This window comes from Neoarius graeffei, chromosome 2, assembly GCF_027579695.1.
Source record: "Neoarius graeffei isolate fNeoGra1 chromosome 2, fNeoGra1.pri, whole genome shotgun sequence".
Lineage (NCBI taxonomy): Eukaryota > Metazoa > Chordata > Actinopteri > Siluriformes > Ariidae > Neoarius > Neoarius graeffei.
In genome coordinates this window covers 20,863,092-20,880,989 of record NC_083570.1, presented here as the reverse complement: position 1 = coordinate 20,880,989, position 17,898 = coordinate 20,863,092, and the positions used below count along the sequence as shown (strand labels likewise).

At 41.3% G+C, this 17,898-nt stretch overlaps 1 protein-coding gene across 1 annotated transcript in view; it reads left to right on the top strand.

Annotated features, from left to right (window-relative positions):
• Nucleotides 1–2,752: 2,752 nt before the first annotated feature.
• The window catches only part of ankrd6b (ankyrin repeat domain 6b), a 97,393-nt gene continuing 82,247 nt past the window's right edge, over nucleotides 2,753–17,898 (top strand). The window contains exon 1 of the mRNA XM_060913971.1: nucleotides 2,753–2,837. The gene's annotated coding sequence lies outside the window, so the exon portion shown is untranslated. The remainder of the gene's footprint in view (nucleotides 2,838–17,898) is intronic.

Genomic DNA, 17,898 nt, shown 5'->3' with positions numbered 1-17,898 from the left:
AGTTTTTTTTATCTTGTGTGCGCAAGTTAATTTTCCTGTGGGAATGAGGGATTGTTTGTTCACACAACATTAAAACACACCTTTCAGGACTTTAGGCGCTCCTTCTGCACAAGTTATTATCTTGTGCACACGAGATAATTGTCCCAAAATGTGATTCTTTGTTATCTTGTATGCAAAAGTTAATTATCTTGCGGGAACAAGTTATTATCTTGTGTGCACAAGATGACTGTCATGAAAGATAACAACTTGTACACAAAAGATAAAAAAACAAGTTATTATCTTGCGCACACAAGATAATTATCCTGAAAGGTGATTCTTTTTTATCTTGTATGAACAAGTTAATTATCTTGTGTGCACAAAATGACTGCCATGAAAGATAAAAACTTGTGCACAAAAGATAAAAAATTACCATTCATGGCTTTAGGGGCTCCTTATGCACAAGTTAATTATCTTGTGGGAACAAGTTATTATCTTGTGCACACTAGATAATTATCCCAAAGGGTGATTCTTTTTTTTATCTTGTGTGTGCAAGTTAATTGTCCTGTGGGAATGAGGGATTGCTTGCTTGCTCACACAACATTGAAACACACCATTCAGGACTTTAGGCGCTCCTTATGCACAAGTTATTATCTTGTGCACACAAGATAATTGTCCGAAAAGGTGATTATTTTTTATCATGTATGTGCACAAGTTAAATATCTTGCAGGAACAAGTTATTATCTTGTGTGTACAAGATGAATGTCATGTCATGTGCCCAAAAGATAAAAAACAAGTCTTGTGCACACGAGATAATTGTCCCAAAAGGCGATTGTTTTTTTATCTTGTGTGTGCAAGTTAATTGTCCTGTAGGAATGAGGGATTGCTTGCTTGCTCACCCAACATTAAAACACACCATTCAGGATTTTAGGCTCTCCTTTTGCACAAGTTATTATCTTGTGCACACGAGATAATGGTCCCAAAAGGTGATTCTTTTTTATCATGTATGCACAAGTTAATTATGTTGCGGGAACAAGTTATTATCTAGTGTGCATGAGATAATTGTCCCAAAAGGTGATTCTTTTTTATCTTGTGTGCACAAGTTAAATATCTTGCGGGAACAAGTTATTATCTTGTGTGGACAAGATGACTGTCATGTCATGTGCCCAAAAGATAAAAAACAAGTCTTGTGCACACAAGATAACTGTCTCAAAAGATGATTCTTTTTTATCATGTATTCGCAAGTTAATTATCTTGCGGGAACAAGTTATTATCTTGTGTGCACAAGATGACTGTCATGTCATGTGCCCAAAAGATAAAAAACAAGTTTCGTGCACATGAGATAATTGTCCCAAAAGGTGGTTCTTTTTTATCATGTTTTCGCAAGTTAATTATCTTGCGGGAACAAGTTATTATCTTGTGCACACAAGATAATTGTCATAAAAGGTGATTGTTTTTTATCGTGTGTGCAAGTTAATTGTCCTGTAGGAATGAGGGATTACTTCAACATTTTAAAAAAACACATTTCAGGACTTTAGGCGCTCCTTTTGCACAAGTTATTATCTTGTGTACACCAGATAACTGTCCCAAAAGGTGATTCTTTTCTAATCATGTATGCGCAAGTTAATTATGTTGCAGGAACAAGTTATTATCTTGTGTGCACGAGATAAGGTGATTCTTTTTTATCTTGTGTGCAAAAGTTAAATATCTTGCAGGAACAAGTTATTATCTTGTGTGCACAAGATGACTGTCATGTCATGTGCCCAAAAGATAAAAAACAAGTCTTGTGCACATGAGATAATTGTCCCAAAAGGTGGTTCTTTTTTATCATGTTTTTGCAAGTTAATTATCTTGCGGGAACAAGTTATTATCTTGTGTGCACAAAATGACTGTCATATCATGTGCCCAAAAGATAAAAAACAAGTCTTGTGCACATGAGATAATTGTCCCAAAAGGTGGTTCTTTTTTATCATGTTTTTGCAAGTTAATTATCTTGCGGGAACAAGTTATTATCTTGTGTGCACAAAATGACTGTCATATCATGTGCCCAAAAGATAAAAAACAAGTCTTGTTCACACGAGATAATTGTCCCAAAAGGTGATTCTTTTTTATCATGTTTTCACAAGTTAATTATCTTGCGGGAACAAGTTATTATCTTGTGTGCACAAGATGACTGTCATGTAAGATAATAACTTGTACACAAAAGATAAAAAAACAAGTTATTATCTTGTGCACACGAGATAATTGTTCCAAAAGGTGGTTCTTTTTTGTCTTGTGTTAACAAGATGACTGTCATGTCATGTGCCCAAAAAATAAAAAACAAGTCTTGTTCACACGAGATAATTGTCCCAAAAGGTGATTCTTTTTTATCATGTTTTCACAAGTTAATTATCTTGCGGGAACAAGTTATTATCTTGTGTGCACAAGATGACTGTCATGTAAGATAATAACTTGTACACAAAAGATAAAAAAACAAGTTATTATCTTGTGCACACGAGATAATTGTTCCAAAAGGTGGTTCTTTTTTATCTTGTGTTAACAAGATGACTGTCATGTCATGTGCCCAAAAGATAAAAAACAAGTCTTGTGCACACGAGATAATTGTCCTGAATGGTGATCCTTTCTTTTTGTCTCGTGGAAACACGTTATCTTGTGTGCAGAAGATAAAAAAAAGATCATGGGGCTCCGTAGGTGATTGTTAAATTGGACACTAGATGGTGCAGCGACTCCACTTCACATTTCACAGGTTTAGGAAACAGCAGAAATCTCCGGGTCGGCGCGAGCTGCGTTTAAACCCAACCTCCGGATTCACTCGGGTCCGAACACCGCGGTTTCAGCTGCTCACTGATTTCTTCTGTAAGGTAGGATGCACTTTGTAGTTGCACTGGCTCCTCCGGTCTGTACTGATCTCTCCTGCGGGGCATTTTCCCTCCAGCCTTTCAGTCCACGCTGTTTATTGCGCATTTAGTTATTCTGCAGGCGCGCGTGCAAGTCGGATTTCCTTTTCTGTTATGATGTAATGTGCAGATTTGTTGGGATGGAAACCTGGAAACACTAACGACTCATGATTTCTTTTAATATTATGGGATGTTCCAAAAAAAAAAATCAACAAATAGATCATGCGCCACTTTTGGGATGTGAACACGAGCGCACGTGATTCTTTAACAGGTTAATGATCAGCGGCTGTTTCTGTTGGTTTAGGGTTTAAAATGTGTTCACAGCTTGAGCTGAAAATATTTTGTGTGTGTGTGTGTGTGTGTGTGAGATACTGTACGTAAACAAATAGGCTGTTCCACACTAGTGTTGCTAACTATTTTCAGGGGAAAGTAGCTGATGCATGCCCAAGAAGTCACCAGATGACGTCATTGGACACATATTGCATAATTGCGTCGTTTCATGTGACATCACATCCACCTCAAGAGTTATTCAAAACTTTATAGGGTAGTCACACTAGAGCTGGAATGCTGTCGGAATGAAAATTCTTCGTATATTCCGGGATATTCGAAGAGCATTCCAAACATTCGAGCCCATTCTTGTGGCCGACCCGAATGTTTTGCTCATGCTCAAAGCGTTCGAGGTGCGTTCAAAGAGGAGAAATATCGAACGGCATTCGAAGTGTATTCTGACTGCATTCTAAATATTCTTATGGCATTCCAGCAGCATTCGAAACATTCTGATCGCGTTCGAGGGAAAAATTGAAATGGCAAGCCACTTCAAATCCTGCCCGAATGTCCCAAACATGCCTCGAATGAGCCGGGATGCTGTCGGAATGAAAATTCTTCGTATATTCCGGGATATTCGAAGAGCATTCCAAACATTCGAGCCCATTCTTGTGGCCGACCCGAATGTTTTGCTCATGCTCAAAGCGTTCAAGGTGCATTCGAAGAGGAGAAATATCGAACGGCATTCGAAGTGTATTCTGACTGCATTCTAAATATTCTTACGGCATTCCAGCAGCATTCGAAACATTCTGATTGCGTTCGAGGGAAAAATCGAAATGGCAAGCCACTTCAAATCCTGCCCGAATGTCCCGAACATGCCTCGAATGAGCCGGGATGCTGTTGGAATGAAAATTCTTTGTATATTCCGGGATATTCAAAGTGAATTCCGAACATTCAAGCCCATTCTTGTGGCCGGCCCGAATGTTTTGCTCATGCTCAAAGCGTTCAAGGTGCCTTCGAAGAGGAGAAATATCGAACGGCATTCGAAGTGTATTCTGACTGCATTCTAAATATTCTTACGGCATTCCAGCAGCATTCGAAACATTCTGATCACGTTCGAGGGAAAAATCGAAATGGCAAGCCACTTCAAATCCTGCCCGAATGTCCCGAACATGCCTCGAATGAGCCAGAATGCTGTCGGAATGAAAATTCTTCGTATGTTCCGGGATATTTGAAGTGCATTCTAAAATTCTGACTGCATTCTGAGTGCATTCCAAACATTCAAGCCCATTCTTGTGGCCGACCCGAATGTTTTGCTCATGCTCAAAGCGTTCAAGGTGCATTCGAAGAGGAGAAATATCGAACGGCATTCGAAGTGTATTCTGACTGCATTCTAAATATTCTTACGGCATTCCAGCAGCATTCGAAACATTCTGATTGCGTTCGAGGGAAAAATCGAAATGGCAAGCCACTTCAAATCCTGCCAGAATGTGCCTCGAATGAGCCGGAATGCCGTCGGAATGAAAATTCTTTGTATATTCCGGGATATTCGAAGTGCATTCCAAACATTCAAGCCCATTCTTGTGGTTGGCCCAAATGTTTTGCTCATGCTCAAAACATTGGAGGTGCATTCGAAGAGGAGAAATATCGAACGGCATTCGAAGTGTATTCTGACTGCATTCTAAATATTCTTACGGCATTCCAGCAGCATTCGAAACATTCTGATCGCGTTCGAGGGAAAAATCGAAATGGCAAGCCACTTCAAATCCTGCCCGAATGTCCCGAACATGCCTCGAATGAGCCGGGATGCTGTCGGAATGAAAATTATTCGTATGTTCCGGGATATTCGAAGAGCATTCCAAACATTCGAGCCCATTCTTGTGGCCAACCCGAATGTTTTGCTCATGCTCAAAGCGTTCGAGGTGCGTTCAAAGAGGAGAAATATCGAACGGCATTCGAAGTGTATTCTGACTGCATTCTAAAAATTCTTACGGCATTCCAGCAGCATTCGAAACATTCTGATTGCGTTCGAGGGAAAAATCGAAATGGCAAGCCACTTCAAATCCTGCCAGAATGTGCCTCGAATGAGCCGGAATGCCGTCGGAATGAAAATTCTTTGTATATTCCGGGATATTCGAAGTGCATTCCAAACATTCAAGCCCATTCTTGTGGTTGGCCCAAATGTTTTGCTCATGCTCAAAACATTGGAGGTGCATTCGAAGAGGAGAAATATCGAACGGCATTCGAAGTGTATTCTGACTGCATTCTAAATATTCTTACGGCATTCCAGCAGCATTCGAAACATTCTGATCGCGTTCGAGGGAAAAATCGAAATGGCAAGCCACTTCAAATCCTGCTCGAATGTCCCGAACATGCCTCGAATGAGCCGGGATGCTGTCGGAATGAAAATTATTCGTATGTTCCGGGATATTCGAAGAGCATTCCAAACATTCGAGCCCATTCTTGTGGCCAACCCGAATGTTTTGCTCATGCTCAAAGCGTTCGAGGTGCATTCGAAGAGGAGAAATATCGAACGGCATTCGAAGTGTATTCTGACTGCATTCTAAAAATTCTTACGGCATTCCAGCAGCATTCGAAACATTCTGATCGCATTCGAGGGAAAAATCGAAATGGCAAGCCACTTCAAATCCTGCCAGAATGTGCCTCGAATGAGCCAGAATGTTGTCGGAATGAAAATTCTTTGTATATTCCGGGATATTCAAAGTGAATTCCGAACATTCAAGCCCATTCTTGTGGCCGGCCCGAATGTTTTGCTCATGCTCAAAGCGTTTGAGGTGCATTCGAAGAGGAGAAATATCGAACGGCATTCGAAGTGTATTCTGACTGCATTCTAAATATTCTTACAGCATTCCAGCAGCATTCGAAACATTCTGATCGCATTCGAGGGAAAAATCGAAATGGCAAGCCACTTCAAATCCTGCCCGAATGTCCCAAACATGCCTCGAATGAGCCGGAATGCTGTCGGAATGAAAATTCTTCGTATGTTCCGGGATATTTGAAGTGCATTCTAAAAATTCTGACTGCATTCTGAGTGCATTCCAAACATTCAAGCCCATTCTTGTGGCCGGCCCGAATGTTTTGCTCATGCTCAAAACATTCGAGGTGCGTTCGAAGAGGAGAAATATCGAACAGCATTCGAAGTGTATTCTGACTGCATTCTAAATATTCTTACGGCATTCCAGCAGCATTCGAAACATTCTGATTGTGTTCAAGGGAAAAATCGAAATGGCAAGCCACTTCAAATCCTGCCAGAATGTGCCTCGAATGAGCCGGAATGCCGTCGGAATGAAAATTCTTTGTATATTCCGGGATATTCGAAGTGCATTCCAAACATTCACGCCCATTCTTGTGGCTGGCCCAAATGTTTTGCTCATGCTCAAAACATTGGAGGTGCATTCGAAGAGGAGAAATATCGAACGGCATTCAAAGTGTATTCTGACTGCATTCTAAATATTCTTACAGCATTCCAGCAGCATTCGAAACATTCTGATTGCATTCGAGGGAAAAATTTAAATGGCAAGCCACTTCAAATCCTGCCAGAATGTCCCAAATGTGTCTCGAATGAGCCGGAATGCCGTCAGAATGAAAATTCTTCATATATTCCGGGATATTCGAAGTACATTCTAAGTATTCGAGCTGCATTCTCTTTGAATTCTTGGACATTTGAAATATATACGGCCGCTATTCCGGGAGCATTCTGACTGCATTTGAGGTGAATTCGTACAGCAATCGAGGCACCTTCCGACCAGACTTCGGGTGGTATTCGGGCAGCAATCGAACCGCACTCGTACGGCATTCAAAGTGCATTCTTAACATTCTTACTGCATTCTAACAGCATTCTAGGTATTCCTACTGTGTTCCAACTACATTTGAACTGCATTCGAAAGCTAATACACCTGGAATGTGCAAGAATCATTCGAGGCGGGTTCGAAGTGCATTCTAAGTATTCGAACGGCATTCTTACAAAGCTGTAATAATGTTGGTCAGTTTGAAATTCCTGCCCGAATGTGGCACAAATTTTTTGAAAATTTTTTCATTCCGGCTGGTTCTGCTTGATTCCTGTAATTCTGAATAAGTGTGACAAGGCCTTTAACTGGTGGTCTATCAAAGCTCAGTTGGCAAAGCATTTATACAGAGAAGGTGCATTGCTCGCATGAAAAACCCCTTCCGCTTGCATTGTTTTAGGTTGTTCGAATTGATCAAACCGTGAAACGGATAAAAGTTTCTTCAGGGTTCCGCATGAACTAATAAAAAAAGGGCGAACGAACTCACAAAAAGACATTGAGAAAGATGGCTTTTGAACCTCTGACTGAAATCGAAGGGAGCTGAGTCGAGTTTGCAGTGATCACTTGAAATGTTTGTATCTCCCTCTCAGCTCTGTCCTTAGTGTTTTCCAAGTACTTTTCTTGCTATGTGTCATTATTTTACGGTACTTTTTTTTTCTATTAGTCACGAAGCACTAAAGTCCCCAGCTGTTTCTTTGTTCACTCCTCACAAAGTCCATATGCATGAAGGTCGCGACAAGATTCTTCCCCAGTTACAATGCGCCTTGATCACTTCTCTGTCTTGTTTAACTAAGATCCAGGTCTTGAAAGGGGTTTCTGATGATCTTTTGCCCCTTTTCCACCAAAGCAGTTCCAGGGCTGGTTCGGGGCCAGTGCTTAGTTTGGAACCAGGTTTTCTGTTTCCACTGACAAAGAACTGGCTCTGGGGCCAGAAAAACCGGTTCCAGGCTAGCAACAACTCTTTGCTGGGCCAGAGGAAAGAACCGCTTACGTCAGCAGGGGGGGATGGAGTTGTTAAGACCAACAACAATAACAAGACCGCGAAAGATCGCCATTTTTAAGCGACGAGAAGCAGCAGCTGTACAAACGTGAACTCATCCATTATTATTGTTGTTGTTGTTGCTGCTGCTGCTGCTTCTTCCGTGTTGTTTTTGCTTCGATATTCACGCGAAGGTTTATGCAAACATAGCGACGTAACTGATGTACACAGCGACATAATGACGTGGCTTCCCTTAGCACCGCGAGCTATGGAAAAGCAAACTGGTTCTCAGCTGGCTCGCAAGTTGAACGAGTTGTGAACCAGCACTGGCCCCAAACCAGCCCTGGAACTGATTTGGTGGAAAAGGGGTATTTGTGAATGATTTAGCCAAGAGATAAGAGCCAACACAAGTGAGAATCAAGCCAACTGTTGTTTGTTTACACTTCAACTTGCAGCACTTTGTTGTAAAGACACAAACGAAAATCTTAAAAAAAAAACATATTTACACGGGCAAAAACAATACAGGATTCATTCGGCAGCGACTTGATAGCGAGGTCCTTTACCCAGCCACATAGAAAAAAAAGTTGTAAGCCTCCATACTCTTCCACACTTTCATCTGTTTTGCGGTGTAGAAGGACGTCTGCAACAACAGATAGTTCGAGATGTCGGGGAACTCGACTGAAGGGTAGTTTTCAAGATCATATGACAAATCCTTCTTTCCCAGACTGTAGGGGTCGATTCCATTGCATATGGATATATCTTCTGAATATATCTAAAGCGAGCAGTGGCTTCTAGATTACGAGCATACTCTGATAAATTATCGTTAGTTGTTTGCACTATGGCAGCCGTTTAGACCACCAACTATTTCACTTCTGGTAAAACAGCTAAGGAAAGTCACGTGACTGAGACCCAGCAATACACTTAGGCCTTGTTCACACCTGGCATTACCATGAATCGTCAGATCACTGATCACAAGTGGTCAGCTCTAAGTACAGGTGTGAACAGGTCAAACGTGTCCCGAAGGCGCAATGAGATCCAGTCGCTTGGACCACATTCGGAGGTGGGCCGGGCTGCATTCTTCATGGCCACATTTGTTCAGTAGTGTGTACTTGAAGGAGTCCTGGGCCATGTTGAGGGACCGCCCACTTAACTCTCATGCTCTGCGTAAACGGAAGTATGTACGTACTCATTTGTGCATCAGGAGCGTCATATTAAAGTGTGATATTATGAACTTTTGATTTGTTCTTCTGGCGGCACGGTGGTGTAGTGGTTAGCGCTGTCGCCTCACAGCAAGAAGGTCTGGGTTTGAGCCCCGTGGCCGGCGAGGGTCTTTCTGTGTGGAGTTTGCATGCTCTCTGGGTGTGCCGGTTTCCCCCACAGTCCAAAGACATGCAGGTTAGGTTAACTGGTGACTCTAAATTGACCGTAGGTGTGAATGGTTGTCTGTGTCTATGTGTCAGCCCTGTGATGACCTGGTGACTTGTCCAGGGTGTACCCCGCCTTTCTCCCGTAGTCAGCTGGGATAGGCTCCAGCTTGCCTGCGACCCTGTAGAACAGGATAAAGCGGCTAGAGATGATATGAGATGAGATTTGTTCTTCTTTTAGATTCCAGCAGACTGCTGCCTCCCATCAGTTAAAACCAACAACGCATTTGGTATTTGCAAACGGAAATTATGTATGTGTTTATTTGCATATAGGGCGGGCAAGCGAGACCAAGTTTACATTAGACCGTATCTGTCTCGTTTTCTTCGCGGATGCACTGTCCGTTTACATTAAAATGCCGGGAAACGGGAATCCACCAGCGTCCACGTATTCAATCCAGATCGTGTCTGGTCCGGTGCTGTGTAAACATTGAGAATACGCGGATACGCTGTGCTGAGCTCTAGCTGGCGTCGTCATTGGACAACGTCACTGTGACATCCACCTTCCTGATTCGCTGGCGTTGGTCATGTGACGCGACTGCTGAAAAACGGCGCGGACTTCCGCCTTGTATCACCTTTCATTAAAGAGTATAAAAGTATGAAAATACTGCAAATACTGATGCAAATACTGCCCATTGTGTAGTTATGATTGTCTTTAGGCTTGCCATCCTTCCACTTGCAAGTGGTAAGTGACGCGCATGCCCGACATGCACTGAGATCACACACACAGCGGCTCAGTCCCGAATTACTGCTCGTGCACTTCACTCGCGCGCTCTGTGAGCTGCGCAGGGCCGGAGTGCGCACCCTCCAGAGGGCACTCGCTGTTCAGGGCGGAGTGATTTGGAGTGCAGGATGCCTGCGGAGCCGAGCGTATCCGTGTATTGGCGTTGCTTGTGCAGGCGAATCGTGTATTGGTGTTGCTGTGTGCATGTTAATCGTTTTAAAAACGTTAATCTGATGATCCGCTGATACAGTCTAATGTAAACCCCACCCGAGATCCGATTACAAATGGTCACTTGAGACATGTACTAGTGCCAGGTGTGAACAGATGGACTTTGAGTTGTCAACTTGTGACTTGATCACCCGGGACGCAGGTTAATACCAGGTGTGAACTGCCACTTAGTATAGCATAGAATTGTGTACTTTTTTTTTAAAATCAGAATAGAAAATAAGTGTCATGAAACACTTGGAGGCATGCTATTGTAGGAAAAGCATCTACACCATTGTGTGTGATGGATGCGGCCTCGTGTCAAGAGGAAGCCTCTTTACAGAAAACCTCATCATGTTGACATGTAGACGTTGTTTTTTTTAAAAAGCACTTTTTATTTATTATTAGGTTGCACAAGTTGTTACTGAATACTTGAATGTTGGATACTTGGCAGTCAAGAGCCTATTAGAGACTGTTTAACGTTATAAATGTTAATTTAAGCCTGTTGCGTTTGCAGGCGGAATCGATTTACGTTAATTACAGTGTACAATGCTGGTCTTTAATTCAGAAGAAAGGACATGATGGATTCAAAGAGTGTTAACCCACTTCACATGGCGCTTTCCGTGTTTAGCGGGTGATGGCTTTTATGTGTGAGACGATTGAGGTTTTCCTGTTCGACGAGGCTCTTGACCACAGTCAAAACAGTGCAAATAGCACCTGGTGTGTGTGCGAGTCTGTTAAGAAAAACACAGCAAGCTGAAGTGTTTCGTTTTGGATTAGATGTGCGGAAGCCGGTTCATGTTACGGATCTCTAGGGTAAAGTGCAAACCGAGATTACAGTAAGAACACGTATGGTCACACACACAAAAAAAATCAATCTGTATCAAATGCAGTCATGTTCATGCATGAGCAGTTGGTTAACTAAAATAACATTTTTCTTTATAGTATGGAAAATGTTTGGCCGAATACTGTTATGCCTGTGTTTACATAAGCACACAGTGATGGTGCTTATAATTCTTTTGCAGTTTTGTAACAATGCATTGGAAGTATATTTAGAAACTCTTCCGACACGTCGTTCAAGGACTAAAACATGACATCATGTGTCTCATCTCATCTCATCTCATCTCACTATCTCTAGCCGCTTTATCCTTCTACAGGGTCGCAGGCAATCCCAGCTGACTACGGGCGAAAGGCGGGGTACACCCTGGACAAGTCGCCAGGTCATCACAGGGCTGACACATAGACACAGACAAACATTCACATTCACACCTACGGTCAATTTAGAGTCACCAGTTAACCTAACCTGCATGTCTTTGGACTGTGGGGGAAACCGGAGCACCCGGAGGAAACCCACGCGGACACGGGGAGAACATGCAAACTCCGCACAGAAAGGCCCTCGCTGGCCATGGGGCTCGAACCCGGACCTTCTTGCTGTGAGGTGACAGTGTTAACCACTACACCACCGTGCCGCCCTACATCATGTGTCGTTACAGTAAATTAATCAACCACGGTGTGGTGTGTTGCAGCAATCATTGCTGCTACTGTAACTTTGATTATTTTTATTCCCCTTATACTACAGCATTTTCTCACCATTTTCTACTATTACACCTTTTGCTTATTTAAAAATAGTTGAGCATTCAAAATTTAGTGAGACCTAATCATAAGTATTCACCCCCCAAAGTCAATACTATGTAAAGTCACCTTTTGCTGCAATTACAGCTGCAAGTCTCTTGGGGTATGCCTCTATTAGCTTAGCACATCTAGCCACTGGGATTTTTACCCATTCCTCAAGGCAAAACTGCTTCAAGTTAGATAGGTTGCGTTGGTGTACAGCAATCTTTATGTTATGCCACAGATTCTCAAATGGCTTGAGGTCTGGGCTTTGACTAGGCCATTCCAAGACATTGAAGTGTTTCCCTTTAAACCACTCCAGTGTAGCTTTAGCAGTTGGTTTAGGGTCATTGTCCTGCCGGAATGTGACCTTTTGTCCCAGTCTCAAACCTCTGGCTGACTCAAACAGGTTTTCCTCCAGAATTGCCCTGTATTTAGTGCCATCTATCTTTCTTTCAGTCCTGACCAGCTTTCCTGTCCCTACAGCTGAAAAAACATCCTCACAGCATGATGCTGCCACCACCATGCTTTACTGTAGGAATGGTGTTCTCAGGGTGTTGGGCTTGCACTACACATGGCATTTCCCATGATGGCCAAAAAGATCAATTTTAGTCTCATCTGACCAGAGAATCATCTTCCATGTTTTTGGGGAGTCTGCCACATGCTATTGGGCAAACTCCAAAAGTGTTTTATTATTTTTTTCTTTGAGCATTTTTTTCTGTCCACTCTTCCATAAAGCCCAGCTCTGTGGCATTTATGGCTTAAAGTGGTCCTACGGACAGATACTCCCATCTCTGCTGTGGATCTTTGCAGCTCCTTCAGTGTTATCTTTGGGGTCTTTGTTGCATCTCTGATTAATGCTCTCCTTGCCCGGTCTGTGAGTTTTGGTGGGTGGCCTTCTCTTGTCAGGTTTGTAGTGGTGCCATATTCTTTCCATTTTGCTATAATGGATTTAATGGTGCTCTGTGGGAAATTCAAAGTTTGGGATTTTTTTTATAACACAACCCTGATCTATACTTCTTCACAAAGTCTCAGACCTGTTTGGATGCTCTTTGGTTTTCATGTTGCTTCCTTAGTGTTGCAGAGTCAGGGTCCTTCCAGAACAGGTTGATTTATGCAGACATCATGTGACGGATCATGTGACACTTTGATTGCACACAGGTGGAACTTAATCAACTAATTATGTGACTTATGAAGTAAATTGGTTGGACCAGCTCTTATTTAGATGTTTCATATGAAAGAGGGTGAATACCTCTGCACACTCCAGATTTCTGTTTTTTCATCTTAATTATTGTTTGTGTCACAATAAAAAAAAAAAACAATGTGCACCTTTAAAGTGGTAGGCATGTTGTGTAAATCAAATGGTACTAACCCTTCAAAAATCCATTTTAATTCCAGCTTGTAATGCGACAAAACAGGACAAACACCAATGGGGATAAATACTTTTGCTAAAACATTCCCCACCATGACCTTTATGGGGTTCTGTAGTTCTCTGCTTGTAGGTTTAAAATTTTCAGGCAATAGAACAAGACTTTGCAGCTGAGCTAACCCTTAAAATGTTTATATGTTTTTAAGAGCTATACAATGATTAGCATTTAAAATGCTATCACTGAATCCGTCAAATAACATAAGAAATGTTAGAACGTCCTAGAAAAAATGAAACCTTGTATCAAGGTATTAAAATTGTGTCAAATTGCAGCTAATGTGCAATTTGGAAACATTTTGTCGATCACTAATGTTAGCTAGGTTCGCAAGATTAGCTCGCATGCAGGTTCTGCAAAATTTGTTTATTTAGTGAAGTATAAAAGTACACTGTAATCCCATTCTAACAAACTCTTTTACGATGAACTTTTGCATATGACAAACTAAGTACATGTCCCCTGCCTTGAGTGACAATGAGTCAATCTTAAAAAAAAATCACTGAGTCATACTTCCTCTTCCCACCAGAGATAAACAATAAGTAATCAAATCTGCAGTCAAGTTAACAATACGCATTCACGCCATACAACAAAGTCTTAACTAGCCTCGCTTGGGTGTCCATCACTAACAGTTATCGAGAACGACAATCATTGACTTCAAAAAAATCCCTTAAAAGGACTTTATTTTATGAGCTAAAAGCAGTTTTACTGGAGTCTGTACTCCATAAGCATTATTGTCATGGGTACTCATAAACGTAAGACACTCTCCATCTGTCAGAAAATCCAGGCGATAGACAGATATAAATCACTGGAAGAGTTTTATGTAAAACATGCTGGCAAATCAGTGATCAAAAGTGTGCGCTGTGATTGCACACTAATTCGGAACAGGTGCATGGTAATTAGTCCTTATGGCGCTGCGCGCGTGTACGTGAGGAGCACTTTGAGCACAAACAAAGGACGTGACTCCATCAAAGACAAACTTTATATTCTGGATGGTCTAAAGCGTGGTCAGAAAGCAACAAATTAGTATAAAGAATATGGTATCCAAAAAAATTCAGTTTCATCTTTTGAAGCAGGAGAAAAAAAGCATAGAGACTTCATCTATAACTGCAATCAATATGATGGGCTGAAAAGAAAGAAGATACGGCAAGCAAATGACAGTGAGTATGGCTTATTTCCTTTACTTAAGAGTGACTTGTTCCCTTTACTCAGCGTAAATATAAATTAAATACAGTTGCAGTGTTTTCCCCAGAAAAAAATTAAAGCCCTAAATTCTGGCATGATAATACACAGACAATTGAGCGCCAATGGTGTGAAAGCAAGCGCCAAAGGTGCGAAGCAAAACTAGGGGGGTCCAGGGGCATGCTTCCCCGGAAAATTTTTTGAAAATAGATGCTCTCAGGTGCATTTTCAGGGTCTCTGAGAGGTTTTAGATCCATGATTATAGGATAGATTTTACCAGTGTTTCAATGATTTCTAATCTAAATAGTATTAATGTATACACATTTGAAATTTCACCTTAAAGTTCAGCATGCAAGTTAAACTGTTTTGTTATAGATTACTGAGGTCTATGATAGATTGAAAATCTATGGGGATCCCTTGATTACCTATGATCAAGTAGTGTTGTAACAAAAATGTGCATGAAAATATGAACAGTGGTTTGCTCCATCTTATGCAATCCAGTGAAGAGAGTCAATCATCATGACCTCCTGTTGATCACAAAGGGATCTGAACCTAAGACCTGCCACCTTAAAATAAGTTGCTGTATTACTATAACTGTAATGATTTAGAATGTTTCGGATGCAATTACCGTAATATATGTATAACTAAGATGCACTGAAAAGAAAAGTAAGGCAACTGCATATTATAAAGTTTACATTTTGGCACTTTATTAAATGGACTAGATTAAGATTAAAACATATATTTAAAGGAAAAGAAAACTTAATTTCTACAGTTTAAGTTTGCAGAAAGATTATGTGCTTTTAAACACATTTCATGAAGGGAATTTGTCAAATGCAGCATAATTGCGAATAATAATGATAAGCATATTTGGCAGTGTGATGTCACTGTGATCCTTTAACAAAAGAATAATCCGGAGCCTTCTTTTGTTAAATGGATCCCAGTGACATCACACTGCCAAAAATGCTTATGATTATTATTTGAAATTATGCTATATTTGACTCATTTGGACAGCTTCACTTCGTGAGAGTGTTTATAAGTACATAATCTTTCTGCAGTGCAAACCCAAACTAATGAATTAAGTTTTCTCCTCCTTTAAAGCAGATTAATTCTCCTTGGCTTTTGCTTGTCCCAATGTTGGGCAGCCCTCTCATAGTCCATCTCGCTGTCATCCATGCTGATGTGGATTAATTTGTCCAGCGAGTCTTCTCCTAGCTGATTAAAATCAGTCGGCTTTGTCCGTCCGGTGGGGGACAACATCGGCAGCCAATGAGATCGCCTATAATGAATCGGAAACTTCCGGGATGTCTGACGTTTGCTTTCGATATTTTTATTGGATGGTTTGAACACGTGATCTTGACACAGCCAACAGATTAGTTTGTTTACATCATACCACGCGGACATATTACTTTGACAGAATCAGCACAAACATTGGAAAAAAAGGCCGCTTGTTTAACACAAATATCAATCAGTATGTAAATGGATCTGTTATTTGCTCTCCTATGTATCTAGTTACTTGTGGGTAGGAAATTTAACATATCGGTATAAATTTAAGCGTATCGGATTTTAACTAAAGCGACTAAGCGTATCGGCAGGCAGAGCAAGCGTATCGGGCCCGACACACTAAAACGCTTTGGGGAAAACCATGAGTTGGTCTTGTTTTACGTAAATGAGTGTTTGGTGTGACAAGTGGGTCCATTTCCCTATTGCGAACTTTTCGGTATGACGAACTATTTGGACGCCAACGCCCCTCCCCCCCGGGAGTTTGTTATCGTGGGTTTGCAGTGTCTCTACAGACGTGTCCGTTTTAATGATGTGACGTCACTGCTGTAATTATTCAAATACCACCTTTTAATGCAACCTGCACACCCTGAGAATCAAGCAAATTAATTCAGTTACATGTTGCACCATGCTTATAAGTCATCAGTGAATTAATTAGTGTTTTCTTGGAACTTTCTGAAGTATTATTATGATTTATAAAATCATTACAAAGCATTGCTACCACATTACAAAGAAGTAAGCACCACTGTAAAGATTAATAAATAGTGGCTTTATATTCATAAGAGGTGCGAGGATTACTTTTTCTTTCGCTTCTTGTCTCCTTCTGTCTGGGCTTTAATCCACAGGCCTCCAGGCTGTTTATCACTTTCCTGTAATATTTTTCTTTGCCGTCCTCTCCCATGTCAGATCTTCCTTCCTGCCATTAACCTGTGGTGGGTTTCCCAAAAGCCTCTTAACACTAAGAGCATCTTAACTAGGAGAGGGTGTGTTCATTGTGCTGCTTGCTCTACCATTTAACAATGATCTGTGTGCCACGATGCTTTTGGGAAACTCGGCACTGGTTAGTCCACTTTTTTTTAAACAACTCCAAGAAACCATCACAAACATTTGCTAACATGCTTATTTGCTACAGAAGTAAAAATGAGTGTGACGTGGGACACAAGTGATATTTGCTGGCTGTATGAAAAACTGGGCAGAGCAGAGATCTCACTGTTCGTTCATGGTTGTGTGTGTGTGTGTGTGTGTGTGTGTGTGTGTGTGTGTGTGTGTGTGTGTGTGTCCGCTCGCCCGCCCATGTCACCACGTCTGCCAGTTTCAGAGAACAGAACAGGCAAACAGTGGCTGTAACTCCAGGCTTTAATGCGAGATCAAGTGACATCTCCTGACATGAATGGCAAAGGACTTGTGTGTGCGCGCGCGCGCACATAGAGATACAAAAACCCAGGCTGGAGAGTCAAATACCTGATGATGAGTTCACAATACAAGTTTTTTTAACACCTCCACAGTCAAAAACATAGACTGATAGCACTTGAGCTAACCTGACAGGATTTCTGTGAGAATTTTTAAGTCACGTGCATAAATGGTTATAACTTTCACTATTAACCCTATCAGCAAGTAAACCTGAGCTAAACTGACAGGATTCCTGACAGATATTTTAAATTTATATTCATAACCGTTAATAACACTTCATTCGATTTAACTTGGAAGTGGGAACTCGGACTTGTATCATTATTCGGGCTTGGTAGCCTACATTCAGGCTACAAACTACAACCCCGATTCCAAAAAAGTTGGGACAAAGTACAAATTGTAAATAAAAACAGAATGCAATAACTTACAAATCTCAAAAACTGATATTGTATTCACAATAGAACATAGACAACATATCAAATGTCGAAAGTGAGACATTTTGAAATGTCATGCCAAATATTGGCTCATTTGAAATTTCATGACAGCAACACATCTCAAAAAAGTTGGGACAGGGGCAATAAGAGGCTGGAAAAGTTAAAGGTACAAAAAAGGAACAGCTGGAGGACCAAATTGCAACTCATTAGGTCAATTGGCAATAGGTCATTAACATGACTGGGTATAAAAAGAGCATCTTGGAGTGGCAGCGGCTCTCAGAAGTAAAGATGGGAAGA